At 37.3% G+C, this 23,583-nt stretch overlaps 1 protein-coding gene across 2 annotated transcripts in view; it reads left to right on the forward strand.

Moving 5' to 3' along the window:
• The window catches only part of rdgA (retinal degeneration A), a 727,627-nt gene that overhangs the window by 99,665 nt on the left and 604,379 nt on the right, over positions 1-23,583 (forward strand). The gene's annotated exons all lie outside the window — the stretch shown is intronic.

The following is a 23,583-nucleotide window of genomic DNA, read 5'->3' on the forward strand; positions in this document are numbered from 1 at the left end:
TACAATATTATAATTTATTTAGAAGAGTAAATCCAGTGCAGAATTCTTTAATGAAGGTTTAAATTTTAATAAGAGCCTGAAATACTGTGATTACATTTGGAACACGTGCATAGTAACAAATATTTAAAGATTCTTGACATTGTTGATTGCACATATTTGTGCTCCCAGACTGTAAATGAAATTCAATAGCAGTGTTGTCATTAATTTTCGAATGGCTTACGTAATTGTGTCTTCAAATCTATTGAAATGCTCTAAAGAAGAGGAAGGAAAGTTACTAAGAAATACGTATATATTCTTACATGTCTAGGTTGCTGCTATTTATTATGGTAAGTGTATATATACCTGGCTTCTTTTTGAACATATTTCATTCATAATCGGTAAGCTCTACTTTCATAGCTCGGCCTCGTATCCTGTAATTGGCTACCGGCATAACTGGCAGTAGCGCTTTTGCTCAATCCGAGGCCTGCCAGTTGTCATGGTAACTTTATTGATGTCTAGTTCCTCGGATTCATCTCGCAATCACCACTCCCATCGATGCTACAGGACCTCATGTTTGATAGAGCGCACTTAAATAACCGATTAAAAATTCTGCACTTCTCTACGTACTGAATCTCTTCATCATTCTTTCGTCTATTGGATTTTTTATTTCGTAAGCTGTCCTAAAAAGTACCTGTATAGTTACATTTCACCAATTCGCTTTCAAATCGAGTTTTGGAATAATGTGGTAACACGTTGTGTATATAATTTGTTTAGAAAAATCTCAAAGTTTTCATTGGCACGTCATAAACACTCAATGTGAGGGCCCCTTGGTACACGACAGACATCAACACGACAGTCAAATTCTTGTCACTCTCTCTCCAACATATCTCTGTATGTCTTCTCTAAGGTTATGGAGTAGAAGTGGCACATAAACTGCAACCTTTACATACCCGGAATGAAAGAAGTCACATGGTGTCAAGTCTGGTGACTTGGGAGGCCAAGGGCGGGTGTTAACTGGAGGCGGCGAGATATGGGTGATAAATGGAGGCAGAAAGATGCGGGTGATAACTGGAGACAGGAAGATGAGGGTGATAACTGGAGACAGGAAGATGAGGGTGATAACTGGAGACAGGAAGATGAGGATGATAACTGGAGACAGGAAGATGAGGTTGATAACTGGAGACAGGAAGATGAGGGTGATAAGTTAAGGCAGAGATACGGGTGATAACTGGAGAGAGGAAGATGAGAGTGGTAAATAGAGGCGTGGAGATGCGGGTGATAACTGGAGACAGGAAGATGTGGGTGATAATGGAGACAGGAAGATACGGATGATAACTGGAAAAATGGAGATGCAGGTGATAACTGGAGCCAGAAATATAAGGGTGATAAATGGAGGCAGGTGGATGCGGGTAATAACTGTAAACAGGGAGATGCGGGTGATAACTGGACCCAACGCGATGCGAGTGATAAATATAGATAGGGAAATACAGGTGATAACTGGAGACCGGGAGATAGGGTGATAACTGGAGATAGGAAGATAAGAATGATAACTGGAGCCAGTACGATGCGGACGATAAATATGGACAGGGAAAAGCAGGTGATAACTGGATACAGGAAGATATGGGTGATAACTGGAAACAGGGAGATGTGGGTGATAGCTGGAGACAGGGAGTTGCGAGTGATAACTGGAGCCAGGACGATGTGGGTGATAGGCCTAAATATAGACGGAAATGGAGGTGATAACTGGAGACAGGAAGACAGGATGATAATTGGAGACAGGGAGGTGCGGGTAATACTGGAGACAGGAAAATAGGATGATAATTGGAAACGGAAAGATGCGGATGATACTGGAGACAGGAAGATAGGATGATAATTGGAAACAGGGAGATGCGGATGATAATTGGAGACAGGGAGATGCGGATGATACTGGAGACAGGGAGATGCGGATGATAATTGGAGACAGGGAGATGCGGATGATACTGGAGACAGGAAAATAGGATGATAATTGGAAACTGGGAGATGCGGATGATACTGGAGACAGGAAGATAGGATGATAATTGGAAACAGGGAGATGCGGATGATAATTGGAAACAGGGAGATGCGGATGATAATTGGAGACAGGGAGATGCGGGTGATACTGGAGACAGGGAGATGCGGATGATAATTGGAGACAGGGAGATGCGGGTAATACTGGAGACAGGAAAATAGGATGATAATTGGAAACGGGGAGATGCGGAAGATACTGGAGACAGGAAGATAGGATGATAATTGGAAACAGGGAGATGCGGATGATAATTGGAGACAGGGAGATGCGGGTGATACTGGAGACAGGGAGATGCGGATGATAATTGGAGACAGGGAGATGCGGGTGATACTGGAGACAGGGAGATGCGGATGATAATTGGAGACAGGGAGATGCGGGTGATACTGGAGACAGGGAGATGCGGATGATAATTGGAGACAGGGAGATGCGGGTGATACTGGAGACAGGGAGATGCGGATGATAATTGGAGACAGGGAGATGCGGGTAATACTGGAGAGAGGAAAATAGGATGATAATTGGAAACGGGGAGATGCGGATGATACTGGAGACAGGAAGATGGGATGATAATTGGAAACAGGGAGATGCGGATGATAATTGGAGACAGGGAGATGCGGGTGATACTGGAGACAGGGAGATGCGGATGATACTGGAGACAGAAAGATGCGGGTGATAACTGAAGACAAGAACATGCGGGTGATAAATATAGACAGAGAAATGCAGGTGTTAACTGGGGACATGAAGATGCGGGTGATATCTGGAGATAGGGAGACGCGGATGCTACCGGGAGTTGCGGATAAGTTGAGACAGGGAGACGTTCAGCAGGTGTCATTGAATATTGTAAACAAACACTACACAACCAGAAAAAAAAAGGTAGGTCTTCTCCTCTTTGGTTATGTGGTCAACATGAAGTCAGATAACACAGAACAATACAAAACACACAGTGTAGGAGGAAAATAAATCTTTACTTTCATGTCGATAATGCAAGCCGCATCGGTTAAATTTGTACTGTTCTCCAACCAAGAGATCAACCGTGAAAGGAATGTGCTTACTATTTCGTCATCTATTGTTGCGAAGTAGATAAATAATATTATCGTTATAACGTCAGTTTAAAAACCATGCGCTCTCCTGCATTTGTTATTTCCTGTATGGAGAGATTAAAAGACCAGGAGATTAACAGTGATCTAATTTTGTAACTAGGGTAGTATAAACATGTGTGTATCAATGTTATTGTTTGTGCTGTGAGAGCTAGCGAGTACCCACGTGTGTGACCTTATGACATCTTATGACATCAACTTTCATTCACAGCATTACTCCGCTTCGTCTCATCCGGCAGAGACTTTCTCGTGGTTGGAGCACAGTAGCCAGCAACACTTTTATATGAACCAAAAATAACTATTTTTAGTGAAAATTTGAAATTAATTTATGTAAATAGCTAGTTTGAGCAGCAGTGTCGTAAATTGATACTGACTCGACATAAGGTATATTACGTATTACTCTTCTAATTTAAATGTATAATAGATTAGGGGAGAGTCGGGTAGTATCGGACATCGGGCAATATCGGACAGCGAGTTTCTTTCATCTACCACACAATGATAGTACCTGATTGACATGGTTACGTTTCTGTGATGTCGCATAGAGAAACATAACCATGTCATTCAGGTACTACCATATTGTGGTAGATGAAAGAAACGCACTGTCCGATACTACCCGATGTCCGATACTACCCGACTCTCCCCTATAGCAGTTTAAAAAGCAATAAGGGATGAAAATATTTCCTCATTGAGTTTAAAAATACTTTCCTTTTTAACTTTATCAGCGCTTAAGAACACCAATTACAGTGTCATGTCGAGGCAAGCTTAGCTCAACGATGTTTCAAGTATTTCTCTCACTGGCGAATAGATTGTAAGTACATGACAATGCCGAACATTGGACATTGATAATACTTAATGACTTCTAATGCAGTTCCAGTCAATGTGACAGCTCTCAATATGGCACTAAATAACATGTTTTAGGTATCACCTCTAATAATGCATGGCTGTACCTAATTTGACACTTAATTTCCTAAGTGTATTGGAGCTCCCAAGACATAAAATCATATTCAAATGGATTGTTACATTTACGATAAAATACAATATTTATTACATTATTTTACTGTCTCATTAGGGACAATATTATTGCTTTAAATAATCGATTTCAAAACGCCTACAGAATAAAAGTTCACATCAACTCAATTGCCGAAGAAATTACTTTGTTCGTGGTACCTGCCTTTTCGTCTGTGTACAGCTATTTCGAATAAAGGTTTGGATAGATTTTCTTTATAGTGTTTATCTTTAACTAATGTATCTGGAAATAATGAATTTTAAAAAAGCAGAAAGATTACTCAACTGAATTGTTATTTAAACATTTCAAAGTTTTCGACATTAAACAAATTTATTATTTTATTTTATTAAAATACTTTCACAAAAATCTGACTAACTTTGAAAGGTATATACATAAATATGGAAGTAAAAATATGAATTCTCTGCTTTTGTCTGAACTAAAATGTAAAACCAATGCAGCTTTTTATTATAGCATGAGTCTAGGTCCAAGATTATTAAACAAATTTTATTCCAATATAATTTTAACAACGAATCCTCTCAAATTAATAAAAAAAAAATTTTTTTAAATTGTATTGGATCTATAGTTTGGTTTTAAATATATTAAACACTTTTTAATCTGTATTCACTCTCAATTTTATTTTTGTCTGTATTGGAATCCCCTCCTGAGCACGAGTCTTACTCATTCAGGAGTGGGCTAGTTTATCGTACATTGTATTCATTTCAAACTTACTAGTAATAAATAAATAATAAATAAATTGAATGGGTATATTTTTCTCGTGGTTACAAAGAACACTCTATATGGATACTTAACCTTGTAGTCTCTGTGGGTAAATTGCTATATTTACTGATAATAGATGTATATATCGCCTGAACCCGATTCAGAGGATAGCAATCACTTAATAAATAAAAATTAAATTACTGTAAATGCATCCATGTTTTATTCACGTACTAGTCCGCTCATCAAACGTCACTTTAATGTAAAATTGATGACTGCACAGGGGAACCATAAATATCACAAAATTAATATGTACAGATACGGAATTAAAATTTGTAGCGAGTCTTAATGGCAGTCCACCTGTATATAGGCAACAATTTCGCACGACTGTCCATAAGTAGCATTTATACAAGGGCTCTTGTTTACTGCATTGCACAATGCGTTGTAAATGAAACCCTAGACAATATACAGTACTTAACAAAAGTTTAAGACCATGAGCAAATTTCATATAATTATTTTCTGGTCCTATATTTTTGTTTCTATTTCCCTCATGAATATTTTGTCAATTATTTGGACTGTGAGATATCTATCGACGCAAAGAAAGTAAAATTATGACATTTAGTTTTCGAGTTATGATTTTAATGAAATATTTTGTTACTGTAAAAAATGTTACATTTATAATTACGGAATAATTTATTCATGCTAAACCAACATGTTTATTGTAGTGATGATTTTTTCAAGCAATTTGAGAAGTGTGAGAACACATTGGTACCAGAAAGAAAAATTTTTAAAATTTTATTTTCGTTTTATAATTTTTTGCATATTTTTCCAAAATAAAGAAAATAATATTAGAAATAACGTTAAGTAAAGGCATTCATAGCTTCACTGTGGAATAAGCTAACGTAACCGGACCTACGCCAATCGAAAGTAAGAAATCACGTACTTTCGATTGGCGTAGGTCCGGTTACGTTAGCTTATTCCACAGTGAAGCTATGAATGCCTTTACTTAACGTTATTTCTGCTATTATTTTCCTTATTTTGGAAAAATATGCAAAAAATTATAAAACGAAAATAAAATTTTTTAAATTTTTCTTTCTGGTGCCAATGTGTTCTCACACTTCTCAAATTGCTTGAAAAAAATCATCACTACAATAAACTTGTTGGCTTAGCATGAATAAATTATTCCGTAATTATAAATGTAGCATTTTTTACAGTAACAAAATATATCATTAAAATCATAACTCGAAAACTAAATGTCATAATTTTACTTTCTTTGCGTCGATAGATGTCTCACAGTCCAAATAATTGACAAAATATTCATGAGGGAAATAGTAACAAAAATATAGGACCAGGAAATAATTATATGAAATTTGCTCATGGTCTTAAACTTTTGTTAAGTACTGTATAACAGATAACTAATCGCTATGTTAAAATCAGCAGCACTTTGAAGAGAACAACCGCTAGGATCGCCACCCGTCCGCCGTAAGCGAACACGAGATGGCAGTACAGTCGCTAATGCAATTCAAATGGGAATTATGACGTGACTCCTTATGTAACAACCAGATGGCAGCGTAGTAAACCTGACAAGTTGTTAACGTCAAAGCCTATAAGGCCGATCTATCTGTTACATATGTGATCTAGGACAAAACTTACACAATAAGGGAGCTCCAAATTCTATTTTTGTATCTGTATATATTAAAAATCCGTGGCTATCTTAATACGGTAATACTCCGGACTATGCCTCAGACATTATACAAGAAATTTTATCACAACACCATTTCTTGCTTTTAAACATGTAGGCTAAATTCAGAAACATTAATTGTAAGGCTGGTACAATAGAAACTGCGAGATTTTTATTTTGCTTCCGTTTTCCTAGACGTATATTTTAATGTTCTACGCAGTAGGTAGTAGGCCTACCTGTTGCAGTGATAGCGGAAAAATTTCACTTCCCGGATACAACACCCGCAAGGAAGTTACAGAAACAATTGCGTTTGGAGCGTTGTATAATGGAATACACACAAAAAATAATATAATTAACGTGTGGTTATAACATATCGTATACGGAAGTTCAACTTCGGAATTTTCTTGTGTAGATATCTCATATATGTCAGCCGTTGGTATGAACTGTATTTTCCTTTATGCCTATACAAATGTTTACATTAACAAAACATTTATTTATTTATTTATTTATTTATTTATTTATTTATTTATTTATTTATTTATTTATTTATTTATTTATTTATTTATTTATTTATTTATTTTGTTCGCTGTTCGTATATTACTTATTGATTAATTTAATTCAGCTGTTTGTTTGTTAATTATTTTGGTTTAGCCATTTGTTTATTTACTAATTAGTTTATTTATCGATTCGTTTTCTTTATTAATCCTTCATCTACTTTTTCGTTTATTTATAGATTTGTTTATTATAGCTGCTTCTTTTATTTATTCGATTAGTTTAGCCATTTATTTATTGATTAGTTTAGTTTAACCATTATTTTACTTTATTTATCCGTTAAGTTGCGTTGATTTTACTGTTTTTTTATTTATAATTTTTTTATAATTTCGTTTTATTTCTTAGACTATATTTCATTAGGTAATTCTTTATTTATGTAACTTTTTTAATAATGTATTTATTTACCCAGAGAACATAATATGATCGTTCTCTGCCTAAATACCGTATCTTAGTGCGAATCTCTTATGATGTTGCAAACGAAATCATTGATAACACTTATTGATACAAAACCGTGATTTCACACACACTGTGTTATGATTTATATTAATGTGCCTATATTTTACCGTTATTTTAGTGGGGAAATTGGATATTGAAGTCTGAACGTTAAACGAAATGCCCAGTGTTGTGCAGCAACTCCCAACCACGCCCCTTGACTGTGGTATTAGTAGAGAGTGTGCATAAAATATGCAAGGGAGCTTAAAGAACTTAGACTCATTTAAAGGGAGAGGAAGCGTGACCTTTGCAAGTAAAGACCGCTTATGAAACATAGAAAGGGATGAAGTGTTAATAATTTGCAACATACACTACAAACTTAAAACGTAAACTAGGACAAAAACTTCCATTTTCTCGACGCGTTACTTAGCATTCTGTCTTAAAGATAAATAATGTATGAAGAAAGACAATTTTGGGGATATTCAGTGAACGCGTTTCTGAATTTCTACACATTTTGTTGTATCAACTTAACTTCTTAAATGAAATGCGTTATCAGAGGAAATTTATTGCTAGAATTAAGTTCAGAAGTTGGTAGTCAAAGAATATGAAGTATGTACGAGGTGCGTCCAGAAAATAAGTTTCCCTGGGCCTGTCTAGACAAAGAAAACTCAATTTCACGGAAATATTTATTGTGTCATAGAAGTCGATTCCATGATATAAAAAATGTCTCAATTCCGATGGAAAATATGTTGAAAAATAACTCGACAATTGCTGTGTCTGTTTCAATAAATTTGTCCAATGAAATTGTGTTTTTTTCTGTTAACGCCAGGAGCCGTTAACAGAAAAAAAACACAATTTATTTGGAGAAATTTATTGAAACAGACACAGCAATTGTTGAGCTATTTTTCAACATATTTTCAATCGGAATTGAGACATTTTTTCTCCTGTTGTATTTCCTTTAAATACAATGACATCAAGCAAATATTCTTGTATAGAAAGATCCTACTTAACTCTGGGGTGAACAGTACTAGTTCTACTGTATCGATATCTGTGTTTCCACCTAAAGTGAGAGATTAAACCACTGTTTATGCATCTTTGATTTTATTTCTCGTTCAGGTAGGTTTTTTTTTTTTTATGCTAACGGCCCCTGGCAATATTTGGGGCTAAGAGGGATGAAGTTACAGGAGAATGGAGAAAGTTACACAACACAGAACTGCACACATTGTATTCTTCACCTGACATAATTAGGAACATTAAATCCAGACGTTTGAGATAGGCAGGGCATGTAGCACTTATGGGCGAATCCAGAAATGGATATAGAGTGTTAGTTGGGAGTCCGGAGGGAGGCCGAGACGTAGATGGAAGATAATATTAAAATGGATTTGAGGGCGGCGGGATATGTTGATAGAGATTGGATTAATCTTGCTCAGGATAGGGACCAATGGCGGGCTTATGTGAGGGCGGCAATGAACCTCCGGGTTCCTTAAAAGCCAGTAAGGAAGTAAGTAAGTAACGGCCCCTGGCGAACTTATTTTTTACGGCCCTCATAATTGCGGTCGAGTGGCCAAAATTTGTATAAGCACTTCTTTTGACCTTATTAACATGGTGAAAAAAAAAATAACTTTTTTATCTGCCCCCATCAGAACGTTTGCTTTACGTTAGATTTATTTAAAATGCTCTCCAGAGAAAAATATGTATATCCCTATCATTGGCCGCCTGCCGCTACCCTACATAGCTGTTGTATTCAGTTCTATTGAGTATTCGATATATTTCGGAACACTTGTTTCTTGAATGAAAACTTATAATTTCTAAACAAAGATCGTGACTAGCAGACGAAAATTTACGAGTTGTATTAAGAGTTGCAATTTGTGACGTATTTTCCTAGGTTGTTGAAGTACAGTATAAATAAAGGTGAAATAAAATATAATCTGTCCTCTATAAATCGTTATTGTGTGGTTTACGTCATATGATTGGGTTGAGAGTCCGCCACTGGGATCCAGACGGAGTGCTCTATACTCCTCGATTGATATTACGTCTTATGTATTGCGGCTTGCGTCCAGTGACGTCATCGTGAGTAGAAATTTGCAGGCGCGCCATAGACCATAGGTTGGGACTGCTATGCTACAGAATATTGTGTGGATATAAATCCTGACGCCTAATTATTACAGTGCGTTGAAGCTTTGAAATACAAATTTAGTATGAGTATTGTGGGAGCTGAACGGACAAGGTAAAATATTTCGCTGTGGACGAGGTAGGGGGCAAACAACTTTAGTTTATCAACAGAGTTTGTGGTTACTCGGCCAGCCAAAAGGAGCATAACAGGACAGTAACCGAGCATTTTGTAGGCGTATCCAGAAAGCGTCACAGGCAATTTGTTGCCCGTCAGCCATTGCCTGCCACTGCTTTATAAAACATATGACGCACAAGTTCTATTTCCTAACACACTTCAGCCGACAAGTAGGGATATAAACCTATGACCTAATAGGAACAAGTCCGTTCTGTCTCTCTTAGCAGCGATCTGGAAGCACATTCTCCTTACAAATGGCTTTTAAGGAACCCGAAGGTTCATTTCCGCCCTCACATAAGCCCGCCATCGGTCCCTATCCTGTGCAAGATTAATCCAGTCCCTATCATCATATCCCACCTCTCTCAAATCCATTTTAATATTATATTCCTATCTACGTCTCGGCCTCCCCAAAGGTCTTTTTCCCTCTGGTCTCCCAACTAACACTCTATATGCATTCCTGGATTAGCCCATACGTGCTACATGCCCTGCCCATCGCAAACTTCTGGATTTAATGTTACTAATTATGTCAGGTGAAGAATGCAATGCGTGCAGTTCTGCGTTGTGTAACTTTCTCCATTCTCCTGTAACTTCATCCCTCTTAGCCCCAAATATTTTCCTAAGAACCTTATTCTCAAACACCCTTAACCTATGTTCCTCTCTCAGAGTGAGAGTCCAAATTTCACAACCATAAAGAACAACCGGTAATATAACTGTTTTATAAATTCTAACTTTCAGATTTTTTGACAGCAGACTAGATGATAAAAGCTTCTCAACCGAATAATAACACGCATTTCCCATATTTATTCTGTGTTTAATTTCCTCCCGAGTGATATTTATATTTGTTACTGTTGCTCCAAGATATTTGAATTTTTCCACCCCTTCGAAGGATAAATCTCCAATTTTTATATTTCCATTTCGTACAATATTTTGGTCACGAGACATAATCACATACTTTGTCTTTTCGGTATTTACTTCCAAACCGATCGCTTTACTTGCTTCAAGTAAAATTTCCGTGTTTTCCCTAATCGTTTGTGTATTTTCTCCTAACATATTCACGTCATCCGCATGGACAAGAAGCTGATGTAACCCGTTCAATTCCAAACCCTGCCTGTTATCCTGAACTTTCCTATGGCATATTCTAAAGCGAAGTTAAAAAGTAAAGGTGATAGTGCATCTCCCTGCTTTAGCCCGCAGTGAATTGGGAAAGCATGAGATAGAAACTGACCTATACGGACTCTGCTGTATTCTGCAACCAACTTAAATACAGTAAAATCTGCATTAAACGACCACTGCTGGTTCCATGATAAACTGGTCTTTCAGAGGGGTGGTCTCTCAATAGGGAGAGTTATTTTACACAAATAATGGGTTAAAACGTTTCTATGCTAAATAAAAACGTGGAAAATATTGCTAATAATAAATCATAAATTGAACTCTGCTTAACTTTTTTACATTTCTTTTCTACAATCTCATTTTCAAAACTATTCCTTAACATGTTAAGAAGTTAATTTATATGTTATCGATTCATACAGTCTTTCAGTGGTGCCGATTGTTGATTTAACTCAATATTAAAGCTTGCCCATTTGACTGATGCGCAGAGAACGATATTCGGTCCTCGTGCCGCCATGCTCGTTACAGGGCTGCTATGAATCACCTAATGCTGATTACAGGGCGCATTCGAAAGCGCGGTCTTGAGCTGTTCGTATCGTGGAGTATATTGATGCAGAGCGGTTAGAAGCCAGCGTGTGCGTTACATTTTCTGCGTTTTATCCCTGATATCACTAGTTTTATGTAGTTCAAAGTGTGTTTGTTAAATAACAGAGTTCTGTATAACATTCTATATACTTAACAATGCCCCCGTTTGGCTCTAAATTAGGAAGTGCTAATAAAACGTCAAACTAGACAATTGTTTATAACGTTTATAAATTTATGAAAAACGAAACAGGCTCCTTTCGTAACATAAGGAGTATATACAGATTAAAATAAACCGACCATAGTAGCTACCCTAGTTATCGGAACATTTTAATAAAATCACATAGTATTAGTGTTTTATTACGTCAAATATAAATTATTACACGATTGCATACTCGTACTTCTTATAACACCTTTGTCATTTCATTCAGTGATTTTATATGTAAAAAAATCGTGCTTCTGTATTTTCAACAGTGTTATGTTATTAGTTACTCTGCAACAAGGTTTAGGTTACGTTACATGCGCTGTGATAAATCTCACTCGAAACACCAAGCCAGCAGACGACTGAGAATTGTCGACAGTTTGCCAATCGAATCGAAGCGAGGTCGAGTGCACCCGAACGTTTCCGGAAGTTCACGCAGCTTACCATGGCAAGCTCTTCTTGCGTCTGCTCTACATAAGGCTTGTTCTAGTCACATTTTTTCGGATTGAAATTCTCTCTTGACTTCATCCTCGTCATCGGTGAATTGATCACCGATTTTTTCTAATAGGTACGAGGAAGGAAAATAAGCTATTGCACTGTAATTAACAAGTAACAATTTGATTTTTAATGTACAAAACGAAAAGTAAAACTGTCATACGGCATGAGAAATCTTACCTTTCAAGAAACTGTTAAATAGAGGTGAAAATAACCCTTCGTCATACCTCGGAGACCGTTTGCATGCGGTCATTGTACCTTTTTCGTAGCATTCACCAACATTCCTTAAGGGATTAAGGACAGAGATGGGCATTCAACGTGAATACGGTATCGCTTAACAACTTTGCCAAAGATTATTTTAATTTCTAGTACTGTACGAATTTCTTGGAATTTATTTAGGCTACGGTAATGTAATAGAATACTGAATTGTAAATTTTTAAAATACAGTATGGTCTTTTAAAAGGGGTAAAATTAAGGAAATGGCTATTTTATCACTGGTCGGTGGTCGGGGAGAGAGGTGGTCTCTTAAAAGGGGTGTGATTTACATTGGTTTTATGGATTTTTAATTCGGTTCTTTAAAAAAAAATTGGTCTTTAGGAGGAGTGGTCTCTCAATAGAGATGGTCTTTCAGACAGGTTTTATTGTATAGCATTACCAAGTCTCCACAGTGTTTTAATCTACTGACATCCTATTTCTTTCCTGAAAAAAAAATTGTTTACGATTCATTAGTGAGATTGTTACTTCACTAACAAGTTACACAGGGTGATTCATCTGAGCTCATGATGTGGCAGTGTTGTCCTCGGTGGTACCGTATCATTCCCACCGATGGATCCAAAGTTCGCAAAGTTCAAACTCTGCCAAGGATCATGGAGTTCAACCCTAACAAGCCGGAAGACTTATGCCACTATTGCACGCAAATGTCTAACTCTTAACCTGAAGCAGTAATTAGGAGAGGGAGAGACCGATTTATTAGCGAAGTGATATCTCCATATTTTTATTACATGTATTCGCGGGGATGTTCTGGCGACTTCGTTAGAATTAACTTCCCCACACAGGTGTTTCGTCACTGTCAGCATCGGACAGATTTAGGGCCACCTTGAGCGGGGTTTCGTATAGACTCGATGAAGCATAAAAGCCGGAGTCGGACTAGACCCGTGGGAAAGATACTGCCAAGCTTGGGTTTTCCAAAGAACGGGTATTCTTGTGAGATATACAAACTAATTAGATGTTATGGGAAATCCAAAGTTTAAATTTAGAGATGACATATTTCGCGCCCAATAAGAAGAGATCTTGGTCCAGCTTATGAGGTCACTTTGGACCAATAGGGAATAGATTTTAGGCCAGTTAGTGACGTAGTTTTTAACCAATAGGATAGTTAGTTTTAGCGTAGGATAGGTTTTTATAAATAAGGGTGACGGGGAGCGGAGATGACGACTACTATTCCGCCGCGGAGCGGAGATCATAAAAACGAGTTCACATCGTGTCGGCGGCCCTACATACAGGGCAGAATAACTACTTCGTTTGGTGTCGAGGACTACTATTCCGCTTCGGAGCGGAGATCATCAAAACAACTTTACTTCGTGTCGGCGGCCCTACATACAGGGCAGAATAACTACTTCGTTTGGTGTCGACAGGACTACTATTCCGCTTCGGAGCGGAGATCATCAAAACAACTTTATTTCGTGTCGGCGGCCCTACATACAGGGCAGAATAACTACTTCGTTTGGTGTCGACAGGACTACTATTCCGCTTCGGAGCGGAGATCATCAAAACAACTTTACATCGTGTCGGCGGCCCTACATACAGGGCAGAATAACTACTTCGTTTGGTGTCGACAGGACTACTATTTCGCTTCGTGTCATAGTGTACTGGACAGAGTATTGAATTTGTAGTATCGGATAGAGCTTATTCAGAGCCGCCATAGAGTCGATACAAAAGGCGACCAACGATTGAATTATATGTCAGCCGGAAATACATATTCTAGGGTTTACCAAGGGGATACGACAATAAACTTATAGTTTTGAAGTTTACGCTGCCTTTTATTTAAGTAGCCGGCTTGGTATTATTCCCGACATCAACCTGCACCACAACCGTACCTCGGCTACCCTGAGTGAATCTCACGCAACATCGAGACGCACCCACCCTCAAATGGCGCCCAACGTGTGGTCACAATAACCACTCACCCTCAAATGGCGTCCAACGTGGGAACTCAATAACGACAACCACCCACAAACCAGGGGTTCGTATACCTGCATAATCGGGTAACTTCGTGTTGGGTTCGTTAGCCGAGCGGTTTAAGGCGCACAAGATATGTCCGGCCAGCATATCGTGCCTAAGATGGCAGATTAGCGTCCCGGCCACTGCAGTCAATTTAGCCTATGGTAAAGGATGGGGAGGGCACATGTAAAGCAATCGGTGTAATGGTACTCATGGAAACTGACGGGGTTTCTGTTGACTGCAGTTGAAATGATTTTGCTCCTTTTTAAAGAAAAAAATTCAGAAGAAATTATTGTTTTAATCAAGTGCAATGTCCTTAATGTTATATAAAATTAAAAAATATCGAAGTATTTTATATATAACATACAATTTATAACATATTGTATCACTTCATGACCATAATACTAACTGGCCACTATAATGGACGCACGGCTCCTAAACGTTGAAAGACGGCAATGTCCTTGGCGTGGCTTTCTTCTCCAGATAAGTAAAGCATTTGATGACGTATAGTAGATTTATGACACGTAAAAGAACCCTGTCATGATAAGAGGACTCTAGGAAAAATTCATGGGTCATTCCTCTCTTACTTAGAATTTCGACGCAGAATAACCTATTCAGTTGATAGCATGGCTAAGTAAAAATACTAATACTACTACTAGACTACTATATGGGCTGGTTCGAATCCCCATGGGGGAAGAAACTTTCTCATGAAATTTCGGCCAGTGTATGGGACCGGTGCCCACCCAGCATCGTGATGCACTTGGGAAGCTACGATAGGTAGCGAAAATCCGGTTTCGCAAACCAGTTAAAATGGCTGGGGGGGGATCATCGTGCTAACCACACGATACCACCATTCTGGTTGGATGATCGTCCACCTTTGCTTCGGCATGTAGACGTGAGGCCAGGAGCCGGCTGATCGGTCTTGGCCCTTCAAAGGGCTGCAGCGCCATGGATTTACGTTTTTTTAGACTGCCGTCTACTACTACTACTACTACTACTACTACTACTACTACTACTACTACTACTACTACTACTACTACTACTACTACTACTATTACATATTACTGCTACAGCTCCTTCAACTTAAGACGCAACCCAGGCACCGACAGGCGGGCAGTACTCTCAAGCGGTAACACCCAGCGGCGTTGTGCGGTAATTGAACTGCTAAGGGACCCGGCATGCATTGATTCTTCTCGTATTTAGTGTTAGTTTGTCTTCTTTAGATCAATTGAATGGTGTTTATTTCCTTACCTTAAGACATAATTTGTTCAAAATCATCTCCACCAGCTCCAATACAACGCTCACACCGGCGAAGAAGATGCTGAAATAAGCGATCCAATTACTGCCTTGAAATGCTGGAGATCACGGCCCTAATATTTTCTAGAAGTTCCCCTAGTATATGAGGATTGTTCACATATACTTTATGTTTTAACATACCCCATCCGCGGGCCTATCCGTCCACCCACCTACCTGCCGCCGCACAACACCGCTGGGTTTTCCCGTATTGAGACCGGCCTATCTCCCGCCCGCCTGCCGTGATCAGGGTTGCGTCTTAAGTTGAAGACTCTGTACTAAGTACCTACCTACTACCACTAGTACTAACTACTTAATAATTACCTACTACTAATGTCCATCCCATTTATTCTTCAGCTTCTCGGCCGTTTCTGCTGCGTCTTTCAGATGTGTTTGACTCCTTGTGACTTTGTTGCGTAGTCTGTCTGAGTGTGATGTTCAGCATCTCCCTGTCTATTTTTCTCTGGCACTTTCTCAGCAAAATCGACTAAACCTTCTATCACAAAATAAGAGATAATTATTTATCAACAAATTATTTTACAAGATAACCGCTTTCGCTTTTGTTTTATAACGAAGGTCCAAGACTAACTACTGTATATATCAACACCTCTTGGTTTTCTAATTCTGTGAAATACTTATTCATATATTTAATTCCATTTATTGTATTCCATAGATCTTACATTAACACAAAAGTTTTAAGATATGGAACGAGTCAAGAGTTATAAATTTTTTGGTGAGATTAGATGAGACCGAGGATTCACCATGAATTACCTGGCATTTGCCTTACAGTTGAGGAAAACCCGTGATAAACCAAGCAGGTAATCAGTCCAAGTGGGAATCTAACCGAAACCCGAGCACACCTCCACATCAGCAGGCAAGCAAGTTTGCCGACTGGGCTACGGCGATGGTTCTACAAAAATATATAATACAAAGCGGGCAGATTAATTCAGTATACTATGTACATGCGTAAAAAATATCATCAATTCAGCTATACAATACATATACAATACGAAGCAAGTAGATTATGTACTTCAATTTACAAGCATAAATAATTCGTCATTGAGTAAACAGTATGAGTATGTAGAAATTTGGTTAATTCTGTTCTCTGTCTTTTGTCTTAGGCTTTCAAAGCTTTAAGACAATTAGGTACTGCATTGAAGACCGTAATACATTAGCGAATACCCTTTTATAACTGCTTATACTAACAGAGGTAGATAGAGATCTCACAAAGAGTTCAATAAACTTGTTGAAATCAATAAATATTAATAAAACATCATCTTCAATATTTTGTTTTTTTTTTTCTCTCGATAACTAGGCCTATTAACATTCAATACATTTTGTATTATTTCCACCAGAACAAGTTGTCACTTAAACACTAATATTAACTTCACGATTATGAGCGATTTTTGTTATTTGATTGGTTCAGCAGCCCACACTTGTGGAGTAACGGTCAGCGCGTCTGGCCGCGAAACCATGTGGCCCGGGTTCGAATCCCGGTCGGGGCAAGTTACCTGATTGAGGTTTTTTCTGGGGTTTTCCCTCAACCCAATTCGAGCAAATGCTGGGTAACTTTCGGTGCTGGACCCCGGACTCATTTCACCGGCATTATCACCTTCATTTCATTCAGACGCTAAATAACCCAGATGTTGATACAGCGTCGTAAGATAACCCAATAAAATAAATAAAATTGGTTCAGCAATGGTCAACATATTTTCCCCTTTTTGTACCCCAAAGAGTCAATATTTTTGGACCAATATTAACCTGAGGTAAATTAAAGTATGAGTAGTGAAGTAGTGAAGAAAAAGGGAATTTTCCTCAAAAGGATTTACTATTACTGAATTAGGACTTCTATTGCTATTGTCATTCTATACATTTTATGGTTTATTAATCTTTCACACGTCATTAATTAATGTGACACTTCACTACAAATTATTTAATAGCGTACAATGCTTTGGCGATACAGTGAAAGGTTTACTTTAGGCTTGAAATTGTCTTAGAAAGGAAATGTTTAATAATCATGTTCAAGAAATATTATCTAAAATAACATTCCGGTTTTTACGTGCACATTAATCACAAGGATAAATATTGAAATTTTCAGAGCGACGATAGATTCAGCTTATTTCCACATGACTAAAACATAAGACTGGGTTTGCTCAAACTGTTGATTTGAGAGTGGTTCTCCGTACATTTACTAAAACTGAATACTGATTTATGATTTAAATCTTAGAACCATTATAAATCATAAAAGAGAAAGAGCAGCACGTAATGTGTTAACACCTTTCAAGTTGTTACATATTAAACAAATTGCTCCGGATTGTGATGAATGTATTTTCCTTATTTACCGATCCTGTACAAATACAGTATGGGCTATTTGAGTGTTGAAAATAATAATAATAATAATAATAATAATAATAATAATAATAATAATAATAATAATAAATACATGCATAGTGTTCTGCCAAATGGCAGGTCTTTCACTGCAAACTCAGCATTCTTCCATCTTTCCTATTTTCTGCCTTCCTCTTACTCTCCGCATATGATCCATATATCTTAATGTCGTCTATCATCTGGTATCTTCTGCCCCGAACTCTTCTCCCGTTCAACATTTCTTCCAGTGCATCCTTCAACAGAAAGTTTCTTCTGAGCCAGTGATCCAACCAATCCCATTTCTTCTTCCTGATCATCTTCAACATCATTCTTTCTTCACCCACTCTTTCCTGCAGAACTTCATTTCTTATTCTGTCGTTCATCCTTCTCCATATGCACATTTCAAATGTTTCTAGTCCCTTCTCTTCACTTCGTCGTAATGTCCATTTTGTGCTCCATACAATGCCACACTCCACGCAAAGCACTTCACTAGTTTCTTTCTTAGTTCTTTCTCCAGAGGTCCGCAGAAGATGCTTCTCTTTCTAATAATAATAATAATAATAATAATAATAATAATAATAATAATAACACAAAATTATTTTTTCATCTTCTACTGAAATGAACTTAAGAAAACAGTTGTTAATGAAAGCAACTAAAAATGCTTCTTTTCTAAAAATGTATTCACTAAAGACCACAATAACATTACATTTTTTTAAACTTACTACCCTGATTCATCTCTCAAAGGGACTATTTAATTCCCTTCCAATCTGTATATTGAAGATAAATTGCGTTTAAAGCTTTCGATCCACCGCCTCGCCCACCACTATGTAGTTTCGACATTTTTCTTTACTTCAAGTTATCTTTCTTCTGAGTGTTCTAAGATACAGTCATGAAATTGAGCAGTTATGTTCAGAAGGGTGTGGAGCATATACCACAGTCTAGTACATACAGTTACGAAGCTTGAGTTTTGAGGGTCCTAGGAACAATTGACTGTGCCGGTACTATTTTGCATTGTCTGTAATGAGGCGATATTAGCGATCCTAGCAACTATCTATGGATGCATATTTACTATGTATTGAGCTTCGTGACTGTATATACTAGACTGTGCATATACCCCGATACTAACTCTCTTTCTCAGTTACATAGAACATGAGATATACATTTTTTACAAATATACATAATCTCTATTTATTCAAAGGGAGGTCCACACCTATGGAGTAACGGTCAGCGCGTCTGGCCGCGAAACCAGGTGGCCCGGGTTCGATTCCCGGTCGGGGCAAGTTACCTGGTTGAGGTTTTTTCCGGGGTTTTCCCCTCAACTCAATATGAGCAAATGCTGGGTAACTTTCGGTGCTGGACCCCGTACTCATTTCACCGGCATTATCACCTTCATCTCATTCAGACGCTAAATAACCTAAGCTGTTGATAAAGCGTCGTAAAATAACCTACTACAACAATTCAAAGGGAGTGGGGGGGGGTAAATATGAATAAGTAATTTTTTTCTCTTGATGTAAAGGGAGCACAAAAAACAATTACTGGAGTTTATGGATCTCATTATTGGCTACACTTTGACCATAAGGACATTAAAAAATCTTATAAATTGAATAGATGTAATGGGTATTATTATTGTATCTCCAAAGGGGGGGGGGGGTAGCCCTAATTTTACGTATGTATGCTAGGGCTATAGTTTTACACAAAAAAAAATAAGCATAAAGACAAATGGAAAAGATAAAATAAATTAGCTTACACAATGTAAACAAAACAAACAATCCGTAATTTAGATATTGCGATTGCAAAGCAAACATCAGGCATCAATTTGAGACATACAAAAAACAGTTACAACACACATACGTAACACTTCTTAAAAGCCGTCCTTTATAACACAAGTATGCAGCTTTCCGTACCATACATCATAAATTAATACACAACAATCACACAAACACAGTCAAACTAATTAAGACATTGCGATAGCATCAAGAATCCCATAACTATGACTCACATACATAACAAATCAAGCATCCGCTACAACACTGTATGTGGTTATTACTATGTTGAAGTGTATCTTCAACATAGTAATAACCACACTTTTAAAAGTTACAAATTTGGCTCCAAGAAGAATAAATAGGACACTGTTACTAAATACTGTTATTTTCTACAAGGTCTTAAACACATATGTAATAAATCTGTGAAATTCCTTTAAGCAAAATTGTTTCTGAAGAACTTTTCTTATTGGTGGTGAGAAAGTTGTATCGCACATGCTAAGATGGGTTTCTAGCCGGTATCTCTTGCTTTCTTGTAGCGGGCACTCAAATAACAGGTGTAATGGGTAGCAGTGGCGTATCAATTTTGTAAATTAAATTCATTACTGTAGCTACATTTTTGACTCAATTTATATGAAATTTTGACCATATACTTATTGACATAGTCCAACTTAGTTATTAAAGAATAAAAAAAAAAAAAATCTCATCATTAGTTTCAGGAATACAAATTTCAGTGTCCCATCGCCTTAAATCAAAACCGTTAGGAGAATGATTGACTTAATTACGAACTCGTCCATTGACAAACGTTAGTAAAGAAATAGAATAAGCTAAACCATTGTTAAATGATATTACATACAGTAAAATGCGTTTCTTTGTTCGTGTTGAAAACGCGCTTTTTATCACAATACTGTCTCTGTTTCACGTATTTGTAAAACAGAAATCAACACTAGTTTTCAATACAGATTTCCGGTATTGTACGAAAACAATGCCCTCGGCGACCCAAACCAATTACTCCGAACTGGTACAGTAAGCGAATTGTTACTTGAGTATTGTAATAGAGTACAATGCATACATTTGCTGCATATTTTATTGTTCCCTCAGGTTTCCAGCTGAACACAACGAAGCCTTTACAACAAGAAACGTCTAACTATAGACCTGTGCTTCATAATGATGTTTTACATCTGCTGCCTCCGTGTTCTCGTCTTGCCCTTTACGCTGCTCTGCCCGTCTCTAACAATGGCCTCCACTTTATTCTGTTTAGCAGATATTATTCATACTCTGACATTGTTTCATATGTAGCTGCTTCTCATATTTCTTCCTAGGATCACATTTTCCTAATGTGGAGCTTTATTTACATTCCTGTAGTTTCAGCACGTACATTTTTTATACTTAACTCCAGCAAAACATTTCTTTGTCTTGTATAGCAGACAGAGTTTCTGTTAAGTAAAATGTATCCCTTCAACTGGAAACGTGAAATAAAATTTTTACATTCTTATACAGGGACATCATTTTATTTTTATTAACATTTTTAATATTAACCTGTCTATACCTCTAGAGAACCGGAAACACCGCTTGCTCCCCCCTCCAAGACTGCAGTTCGATGATACTGGCGGAAAACACAAATCACTCTACTAGGTATAGGAAGGAAGAAAAGTAGTTCATCCATTTACGTAAACTAGGAAATATCGCGATTTTGAGTTTGATAATTTTCATTAGGTTTTTCTTTAATCAGAGTACAATACTGTATTAAGAATAAGTGTTTTTACTCACGAAGTGAGTTATCCATGCGAACGTATTCATTATGCGGTGTATATTATACTGTCTACAGCACATTAGCGTACAATATAGAGAAAGAAGTTAAATTGAAAAATAATCATAATATGAATATTTAAACACAATTTTGAAAATGGTGGCCGTTCATTTCGATACAGGCTTCAGTTCTTTTGTGCATATTATCGCACTATAGACTATTGCATCTAATTCCAATTGCCAGTTTCGTCCTTCGTACTAGTAACTCATGTTGAAATAATTCTGTACCTACTCTACGTACTGTGAATTCAATCTTCACTTCTGCCCGACCCGAAAATATAAAATTACTCAGACATGCTATCTACTGTCCGTCCAAGTGGTTATGCCGCAGGATTGTAGAAAGGGAGGAAATCACGTGACAGTTAATTACTTAACGAGGCCCTTTTATTTAAGTTAAATTAAACAGCTGTATAATATTACGTAAACTTCCAATTCCTAAGAGAAATTAATGTTTTCAGAAAAGAGCTAAGACAGCCCAGCTATTACAGAGGGGCGATCAGAAGCAGGTGGGGGAAATCGGGATGCGACGTAGGCAAACGGACAGTACCTGTGCGAAAATATGATTCAATATTGAAAGCTCTTTCGTCACTGGAAAACGCGAACATATTTCTGGAACGTACTATACTCAGTAACTCAGTACTGCTTACTATCTGCGGTCTTGGTTCTGTGTGGAGTTGGAACTTCCTTAGTAGAAGGGGTGGGAGTGAAGTACATTCAAAAACTCAGGTACAATAAAAATTGAAGTAAAAATAAAATGATGTCCCTGTATATTCATTAGTCATTACTGTGCAACACTTTGTTGTGATCATGGAAATGAGCTTCGGTTTATCTTCTTTCCACGTCATAACTTCAACATATAATTTGCTTGCGTTTGTGTGTATATCTGTGGAGTTCGGGTAAAGGGGTACCGTATGTCATTTTTAGTGCAGATAGAATTTTGTTCCCCAGATGAACACACAAGTTAATTTATACAAGTGGGTGTACAAAAATCAAAGAATACTAGCAGTTGATGTGTTTTATTTGTGTAGGAAATTATTTGTAATAAGGGTTCCAAGTTTAATTTTCATTTATCTCCGAACTCATTTTTATGACTTATCTCCCTTTACCCAAAAACCACAGATATGCAAAAGGTTATATTTTCGACATTATTTTCTAGATATTTTAGTGTGTCTGTAAATTTATATTGTAATTTGAAGTAAGTAAAGCCCGAAAAGACAAAGTATATGATTATGTCTCGAGACCAGAATGTTGTACGAAATGGAAACATAAAAATTGGAGATTTATCCTTCGAAGAGCTGGAAAAATTCAAATATTTTTGAGCAACAGTAACAAATATAAATGACACTCGGGAAGAAATTAAACGCAGAATAAATATGGGAAATGCCTGTTATTATTCGGTTGAGAAGTTTTTGTCATCTAGTCTGCTGTCAAAAAATCTGAAAGTTAGAATTTATAAAAGAGTTATATTACCGATTGTTCTGTATGGTTGTGAAACTTGGACTCTCACTTTGAGAGAGCAACAGAGATTAAGGGTGTTTGAGAATAAGGTTCTTAGGAAAATATTTGGGGCTAAGAGGGATGAAGTTACAGAAGAATGGAGAAAGTTACACAACGCAGAACTGCACGCATTATATTCTTCACCTGACATAATCAGGAACATTAAATTCAGACGTTTGAGATGGGCAAGGCATGTAGCAAGTATGGGCGAATCCAGAAATGGATATAGAGTGTTAGTTGGGAGACCGAAGGGGAAAAGATTTTTGGGGAGACCGAGACGTAGGTGGGAGGATAATATTAAAATGGATTTGAGGGAGGTGGGATATGATGATAGAGACTGGATTAATCTTGCACAGGATAGGGACCGATGGCGTTCTTATGTGAGGGCGGCAATGAACCTGTGGGTTCCTTGAAAGCCATTTATAAGTAAGTATGTACGTGAATGCACATTGCATGAAAATAAAA

The sequence above is a fragment of the Periplaneta americana genome, chromosome 4, assembly GCF_040183065.1.
Source record: "Periplaneta americana isolate PAMFEO1 chromosome 4, P.americana_PAMFEO1_priV1, whole genome shotgun sequence".
Taxonomy (NCBI): Eukaryota; Metazoa; Arthropoda; class Insecta; order Blattodea; family Blattidae; genus Periplaneta; species Periplaneta americana.